Source organism: Prosopis cineraria, unplaced genomic scaffold, assembly GCF_029017545.1.
Source record: "Prosopis cineraria cultivar Desert tree isolate PC_DT_omini unplaced genomic scaffold, ASM2901754v1 PC152, whole genome shotgun sequence".
Lineage (NCBI taxonomy): Eukaryota > Viridiplantae > Streptophyta > Magnoliopsida > Fabales > Fabaceae > Prosopis > Prosopis cineraria.
The window spans coordinates 22,501-31,603 of NW_026555479.1; the positions used below are offsets into that span (position 1 = coordinate 22,501).

Consider the following 9,103-nt stretch of genomic DNA (forward strand, 5'->3'; position numbering starts at 1 on the left):
TAAACGTCGGATTGTGTCGGCTGAGGACCGGTGACCGTTAGGACACAAGTCATATATCTCTCAAAGTACTCAGGCAGGAAAAGTCTTCCTAACCTGTAGGAATCGAGACATATCCAACATGCATCACCTTCACAGAATATACAGCGCAGGTAACACATAATAACGACCCGACATCGAGTCGGCACGAAACTATACCTTGATATAGAGGTATAGGCCCGCACGCCAGAGTAACCATACGGCAACGCCTGTAGTGCACAATTAGTACATTACTGACGAGTAGACAATGGATACTCCTCAAATAGCGTAGCAAAAACTACACGATTTGAAGAGCCCAACTACGCATCCCTTTTCTTTCTAGGGAGTTATCTTTATTTCCAGAGTTCTTTGGAAAGTTTCCCCTTTTCTCTAATCTGTCTGTCCGTAAAATCAGATTGATTTACTGAGTTCGATGGAAGCGCTTTAGCTTGACTTTCCACTCTATTGTAATTATCTTGCCCTATTTGTTCTAAGGCTCAACTCAATCTATAGCATTTCTTTCTTCAACTGATGGAATTTGATATCTTACTTCACTGGTCCCTTGCTTCTTTCTTAGCTTAGCCGAGTAGGCGAGAAAGGAAGGAAGACCCACTTAGGGATAAATCCTATTCTATGGAAAAGCTAAAGCTGAACTCTTAGTTCTTTCTTTACAGAGAGTAGTTCGCTAATCCATCATCGTATATGAATCAGGCCTATTTTGACTTTGACTATTGAAAATCTCTTTTTTCCACCATCCCCTATTCTAGCCTCGGGGGTTTCCAAGGGCAAATTCATTAGTTCAGGAAAAAGTAGACTGAAACTGGTAATGGAATGGAAAGAGACTTTTTCAAAAGCAAGTTAGGGATCGGTATAGACTTTAGCTATGACATCATATTAGACTCGCTCTTTGGATGCTTCTCTGGCTTCCTGTCTCTGTCCAAGCACTCTTAAGAGCCTGTCCCCCCATCTTTTCTATGGGGTGTGCTTTCGATTGATTGAAGTCTGTTTTTTTCCAATATAGTTTTCTACATCTACTAACCTTCAATATCGCCCAGTTTACTGCCTTGGAGTAATTGTTACACCGTGCTCGGATCTAAAAAAAGCACTCATAGAACCATCTATGAAGCTCTAAGGGATAATAGTTTATGATAACTAAAAAAACAATAATAAATATAAAACTCGAAGCCAGGAAGAGATATTTACATAAAATTCTTTGTGGATGGATGGTCAATAGCCAATGCCGTTGACCGGGAAGGATAACATATGACCGGACAGGACAAGCAAAGAGATCATACTCAAGTAAAGGACGGAAAGCAGTAATAGTATAAAGCTGCGGTAAACAAGGATCAGATGGGCACCACATACCTGGAATCAAGGGATAGGCACAACGCTGGAATGGTAGACAGGGAAAGGAAGTGCAGCGGATCTACGACTACTTGTTCATTAGAAAGAATTGCTTTCAGTTCCTTGTTTCATCCATCCGCTAAGGTTGTTTATGTAGTTTGAGTCATTGAATTTCAGTTTCAGAATCTGAATGTAAGCGCAGTCCCCGAGACTAAATTCATTTCAATCTCTATTTGAACTATCTGATAACTCCATAGCCTTTAGCTGTAGTTAAATCATATAGAAATAGTTCAGTAATCATCCTAATTCTAATACGCTATGGATATAAAGAAAACTTTATTCCTCTCCCTGGAACTGAAGGACTCTAGACAGCTGGCACGGCTTCCCTCACTTCTTCTTCTTCAACTAAAACTGATCTTATTTCTGCAACTAGCAAGAAAACAAACTCAATAGGCTAACGCGCTCAAGCCAACAAGCAAGCACTAAGTCAACCCTGTCGCTATCGGTCGATAAAACTTTCTCTCGCTACGCATTCTTGCAGCTCATTCGCATCCATCCTCCCTCTTCGAGTAAGTTCAGTTCTCTCATACCTCTCCTTACTTTATTCGATAGGGGCGAGCAATTGAATACCTATCCCTAACAGTCGAGGTACCGTAACCCTTCCCTATCGGTGTCAATCCCCTCCCGTAGGCTTGAGAAAGCAGTAAAGAGTAAGGTTTCTGCTGAGTTCAAGTTCAGAGTTCTGAGTTCCGAGTTGAGCAAGTTGGATAGTTGTCTCTTAGTAGTTAGTAGTCAGTCTCAGTATGAGTAATAAGTAAAGTAACTCCCCTTGTGAGCTTTCCTCCTTATATTCAACAAGAAATCCCTCAGGTTGCTGCATATAAATCTGCTCCTCCAAATCACCATGTAGAAAAGCTGTTTTGACATCCAACTGTTCCAACTCCAAGTCAAACATGGCTACCAATGCGAGCAGAACCCGAATGGAACAGTGTTTTACTACAGGTGAGAAAACATCATTAAAATCTACACCTGGTACCTGACTGTATCCTTTTGCAACTAAGCGAGCCTTATACTTGACTCCTTCATCTCTCGGAGAGGACTCCTTCCTTTTGAAGACCCATTTGCAGCCAACAATTTTCTTGTCTTTAGGCAGTTTAACTAAAACCCATGTTTTATTCCTATGGAGAGACTCCACCTCTGGTGAATCTTCTGCATCCTCTGAAGTAGATAGCTGGACTGGATTTGATTGTGAATCATTTTGTGAAGAACTTGTATTCTCCACCTCAAACTCCACCTGCTCACTTGAATTCTTCACACTTGTCTCAGAAGAATTAGAAGGCTCCTTCTTCTGATGAAGCATGACTGACTCATCAAACACAACATCTCTACTGATTACAGATTTAGGTGACTTTAGATCAGGGTACCAAACCTTGTATCCTTTTACACCAGCTGGGTAACCAATGAATATGCCTTTTTTGGATCTAGGTTCCAACTTGCCATCATTAACATGAACATATAAAGGACATCCAAATACCCTTAACTCAGAATAATCAGCAGGGTGGCCAGACCATACTTATTCTGGAGTCTTGCAGTCAATAGAAGCATTAGGAGAACGATTCACTAGGTAGCAAGCTGTAGAAGCTGCTTCCGCCCAAAAATCATTGGATAAGCCAGAATTAGATAGCATGCAACGAACTTTCTCCAGTAAAGTTCTATTCATCCGCTCAGCGACACCATTCTGTTGTGGAGTGCCTCTGACTATAAGATGCCTAACAATGCCTTCATCTTTACAGAATTTGTTGAAATCACCATCACAAAATTCTAACCCATTAGAAGTGCGAAGGCGTTTAATCTTCTTGCCTGTTTGTTTTTCAACTAAAGCCTTCCACTGCTTAAAAGTGACAAACACATCACTCTTTTTTTTCATAAAATAAACCCATACCTTCCTGGAGTAGTCATCAATGAAGGTAAGCATATACCGAGCACCACCTTTTGAAGGAACACGTGCTGGGCCCGAAAGATCAGAATGTATGTAATCAAGAGTACCTTTAGTTCTGTGAAGCCCTGAGTTGAAACTGATTCTCTTTTGCTTGCCAAAGAGACAACGCTCGCAGAACTCCAACTTGGATGTACTCTGACCAGAAAGAAGACCCCTCTTGCTTAACAATGTCAAACCCTTCTTACTCATATGTCCCAGCCTCATATGCCATAGTCTAGTGACTTCTGAATCAGACATGGAGGAAGATACAGCAGCAGTGCCTATAACGGTAGATCCTTGTAACACGTACAGTCTACCAACTTGATGAGCTTTCATCACAACTAGAGCGCCTTTTACAACCTTTAAAACACCATCACCGCCAACAAATTGACAACCACCGAGATCCAATGTGGTCAACGAAATAAGGTTCTTTGACATATCTGGAACATGCCGCACCTCAGTCAAAGTTCTTACTACACCGTCGTGCATCTTGATTTTTACAGAACCAATGCCAGAAACACAGCTGGATTGATCATTACCTATCAACTCACTTCTGAGCTTCCTCTCCTTACTTTATTCGATAGGGGCTTCGATCCAGCAATCTTCACTCCTCTCGCTATCGCTCCTTAGTCAATCAAATAGGCTTTCTTGCTTGTGAGAGCTTTGGATAGCTATAGCTAATGCAGAGGAGAGGCAGAGCAAGAAAAGAAGAAGACATTCTCTGGCATGGCAGGCACGCTTGAAGACCTCTCCCTATTGGTACAGTAACTTCATACCTCGCTATGCTTTCTTGCAGCTCATTCTCTTCCTTACTCTTTAAAGCAAGCAATTGACATACCTTCCGCACAGGTGATGGAAATCCATATAAATATTACCTCTCGGGAGAGCGATAAAGTTCATTCCTCTCGCTTCACTCGAGCAATTTCATACCTCTCCTTTCTGGCTAGCTTTGGCTGGAGATCAATCAGATGTAATCACTGAGGTACGATGTTACTCTGCGCTTGCTACAAGTAAACTAAACTTCCAAAGCTTACGTTTGCTACAAGTCACTGAGCTCAAGCCTATAGCTAACGAGCCTTTAGTTGCGGTACGAAGTGACTCCACGCTTGCTGTAGAGAGGGAATAGTTCCAAGTTTGAGTTCTAAGTTCAGGTTCAGAGACAGGGTCTAACTGCCCTAAGCCCCGACAGCTGACTGATCAGGTTACAGTATCTCGCCTAGACTAATAGGGCAAGGAGAGGGTACGGTAGCTCGAACGTAAGCCTGAGAAAGCAATAGAGTGGAGGGGAGTGAACCATAGGAAAGAAGAAAGATAGATGGAATCGGACAATTATGCCACTTAGTAGGCGGGCTGGAAAATGAAGAAGTTCCGTTTAGGTAGATATACTCCTTGCTATCTCAGTGTCAGTCTTTGAGGAAGAACAGCGAGAAAGAGATCCGCCATTCATATACTTTCTTTTTTCTTGTTGGTTTGGCTTTAAAAGAATGGATTCCACTTCTAGATCTCAAATGTGGGGAAAGTCAAAAGTGAATCTCCAACTAGGTTGTTTACTACTTTTTACTTTACATTGCAGAAGGGAAGGACAATAAAGACAAGGGCATACAAGCCGACTAGCTATTTAAGCTGACTCTGCTAGGTCTCCTATTCGGCGAAAGATGATCTCCTACGGAAGAAGATTACCCTGTATCAGACTCAACTAGAATATCCTCCGATGAAGCTAAATCGGTTACCAAAGCATCTTCTGACTGAGCAGCAGAAAGTGATTCGAAAACAGAACCCTTCTACTCTTTGTTACTCTTTAGTAAAGTCAAAATCGTATCCTTCTTCCCCTTTTTCCGAACCCCCCATGCCGTGACTTCGACTTTGAGTATGATGAATGAGTGGAAAGATCTTTATAGAAGTCCCTGTCCGCTGCCTCACCTATTGAGAAAGCAGCTTGTCTTGCATGAAAGAGTATGGTTGAAATTTTGAATAATTAGGGTATAGAACGAAAAAGTAAAAGGTGTTTGAAATTCTAAAGAAATTGTAATAAAACATATGCAAATCTATAAATTCCCATGCATGTGTATATCCAAACAATGAATTTGGTTTAAATTTGAATGTAAAATTAAAGAGGTGGATTTCTCTCCTTTGCTTTTTTTTCTCCATTACCTCTTCATTGCAAATCTGAACCATTTAAATTAAATTTCTATTTTTAAAAGTTGTCAACTCTAAATTTTCAAATTCAATTCAATGGTCGAGATATGCATTGATGGTCTTTCCTTTGCTCTCCTTTGCAAAGAAGAAAATCCAACTACAAATTAAATCCCAACTAATCCAAATACAGTATAAAGTTTAAGTGAATGAAAATATACAAGCTTGAATCCATCTTGATAGGCATAATACTTTTAAACTTTCTAATCTTTATGTTAAACTCACTATTTTTATATACATTTATTTTAAATCTTAACACACTTTTTTAAAATAAATAGTGAGATATAACCTTAATTTTGTTTGTAATCAATTATATCTCACAATATTTGAAAATGTTTACTCTTAAATATTATTTAAAAACTAACTCCATAAAATTTCTTAAAATTTATGCTGAGTCAAGAGTCACTACTACAAAAATAAGCTACTAGACCGTTTGATTTTGCCTTTTCGGAGCGTTTTCGAAACACTCTGAAAATAACTGTTTCTGTATGTACAAGAATGTTTTTTAAACGCTCCCGTAGGTTAGCCGACGAGAGCTTTGTTTTGTTCAGACGCTCAAAGCATTTCTACTAAGAAAAGCTCCCGCAGGTTGACCTAGAGACTTTATTCTCAATACGCTCCCATGTAAGACCCCTACTGGAGCATTTTTTTTTTCGTGAAATGCTCCCATAGGCTTATTTAAAAAAAAAATATTAATTCATTTTTTTTAATCTTCTACATGCACATCATGACTGGTAAACAAAAAAACATATTTATATGATTAATATAAGTATACAAGCAAATCCATTATATACAAAAGTTCAACTAATTAATTTTCGATATTACAATATAAATAATTATAATGTAGATTACAATTTAAGAATTTTAAAACATTTCCAATACTCCCATGCTTACATGGTATAAATAAGTACATCTAACACCATTCTTACTTCGTTGTACAGTACTCATTTACATTCTATCTGCAAAAAATTTAAAAAAAAATAGTTAAATGATAAATATCATATTAATTATGAATAAACCCGTCTGTTCAATGTCACTTTCCATGCCTATTTAATTTGTTCAAGAACTGCAGCTTCATTATCTACGTGAAGCAATCAATAAGGAAGCCTTTTCAATTAAATAAGACAAGAAATATGGTACAAATGTTGTACATTCATTTGATCAACCGAGGTAGCTGTGCAAATGGGATCAAATGTAACAGTTCCCTTACCCTTCACAATATCAAAGGCAAATCCATTCCAGAAAGTGGGTTAATTTTCAATAACGAACATACCTGCTGCTCGCATAATGACGTGAGTGTCTAGCAATGATAATTAAGTAGAACGCCCTCTCAAATATAGAGTTTAACCTGGACGCCATGCAATGAAATGAATACCAGTAAATGAAAAAAAAAAAAAAAACAATTATTTTCTAACAACACAAACATAGAGGCATATGATTTTTAAACACTATCAAAACAACTCTCTCCAAGCCCATATGACGTATATAAAACTACACTATAGTTATATCTTTTGAAAACTACACAGTAGGTAATGTAAATCATATGGCTAAACTCTTTCTCTTATATATAGAAAAATGATAGTATCTGTTTGTAGAAATGATAAAATGAAAAAGAAGCTCATTTAAACTTCAAGGAATACATTAACTAGGTGACATTCTGAGCCAAACTCAAATATAACAACACCTGAGCGACCTAGTGTGTTCATTGAAGGAGAAAACTTTTGCAAGGGACTAAAGTAAATGATGCAGGACATGGAGATCAGGCAAAATACGCTTCAATTTAACTATGAAGAACCTGAAGAGAAGCAATATTTCCCTCTAATAATGCAGCCTGCCTTTTAACAGCATCTGTATAACTGACAAGAGTATCAATTTCAGCACTCTTTGCTGCCAAGGCATCAGACATATTTGATTCTACTTTAGATACTTCCCTTTTGCATTCAGACAAATCTTTCTGTAGCTCTTTTATTTGAGCTTCATAAGATTAACTCAACTCTCTTCAAAGTTAGCATTAATTTAATGTTGCAACAATTAAATTTTTCTATTGGAGAAACATGATAACACATAGTCCTTTAAACATGGAATAGCAATGTAGCTTCACCTCTGCACTAAGAAGTTCCTCTAGCTGCGCATGTTCAGCTTTGTATTCTTGAAGTCGGGATAATAGTCCAGCACAGACCTGAACAACAATAAGAAAATATCAACTAGACATCTAACTAGCAATTAGGAAGAAATTATTGCTGAGATCTCGGAACCTATCTGCAGGAAATGAGTTGACACTGTGAACCACAATGAAAATTATGGACTCTGTTTTTAATTCCCAAACACAATGAGAAAATGAACTATAAATCTGCACTTAATTCCCATTAAATCTTACACGGCAATCCAAGAAAGAGAACGCATTTGTTCATTCATATATTACAAAATAAGGTAGGAATAGCATTATCCCTATCAGCATATCTTATAAATAGCATTATTTATGACATAAGAATAGTATAACTTCTTATAAATTTTGAAACACTCAATATATTTACAGAAGACAAATAACATCTTGGAAAAACAAAAGCCTATGGAACTCAAGTACCTTCATGAAATCTATAGGTCCTCCACATACATACACACATGATGTTTTTGACCAGTCTAAAATTAGAAATTTTATTTGCGATTTCCTTGAGCTAATCAAAAGAAAACCTTCAAAGATTGGAAGAAAAATTTATTTCCTTGAAGTGCCGCACGGATGGTGCAGCTCCTCAATCGGAGTTTTTAGTAGAGTCGCTTCACATACACAGTATGTCTTAGACTCACATACCTCTATTTATATATGAGCGCTGGATAGATGAACGAAGAGCAGCATGACACACGGCGGATGATCTGATCTGGAGCACGTGGATCGAACTGGAGTTTGGAGCCCACGGAGTTGAGATGAGATCTGGCTCTATTGAACGGCGAAGTCTCAGGAAAAGAAGGATGAAAGCGAGCACAGAGGGAAATGCGACGGCGATAACTGCATGGACCAAGAACGCGAGACGCCGGCTTCAGATCTGCTGAATCATGACAGCTCTGTCTTTAGATCTGTTGATTCACGACCACGTAGGAGACACACGGAGCTGGAACTTGGAGGGCACAACCAGGGGACAACGGCAGCGTCGGAGCGGTAAACCACGGGTGGAAATAGTGACTCAGAAGTTATCTGCAAAGATGACTTATGGGAACTGAGAGAGGACGACAACTTGCGGAGAAGAGAGAATAAAACTGAGGCAGCTAAAAATCGAGACTAATGAGATTATTATTATTATTATTATTTTTTAGTCCTAAAAAGCTCCGATAGATCCTGGGCCTACGAGAGCTTTCTGTGGCTTAAAAGCTGTAGGTCACTGTATTATTATTTTTATTTATTTTAATACCAACAAAAACGTTTTTTATCACAAAAGCTCCTGCAAATACCTATTTACCAGAGCGTTCTTAATTTAAAATGCTCCAGTATAGTCCGCCTTATGATATAAGAACTTTTTTAATTAAAAACGCTATTATACAGGCGTTCTTGTAACTTATTTTTATAGTAGTGAGTTTTAT

At 38.3% G+C, this 9,103-nt stretch overlaps 1 long non-coding RNA gene across 1 annotated transcript; it reads right to left on the reverse strand.

Moving 5' to 3' along the window:
• Nucleotides 1-6,258: 6,258 nt before the first annotated feature.
• Nucleotides 6,259-8,795, reverse strand: LOC129295605 (uncharacterized). The gene is made up of 4 exons (XR_008589593.1): nucleotides 8,340-8,795; nucleotides 7,632-7,709; nucleotides 6,804-6,878; nucleotides 6,259-6,489 (listed from the first exon to the last, which is right to left on the reverse strand). It is a non-coding gene; the product is annotated as an uncharacterized LOC129295605 (long non-coding RNA).
• Nucleotides 8,796-9,103: the final 308 nt, after the last annotated feature.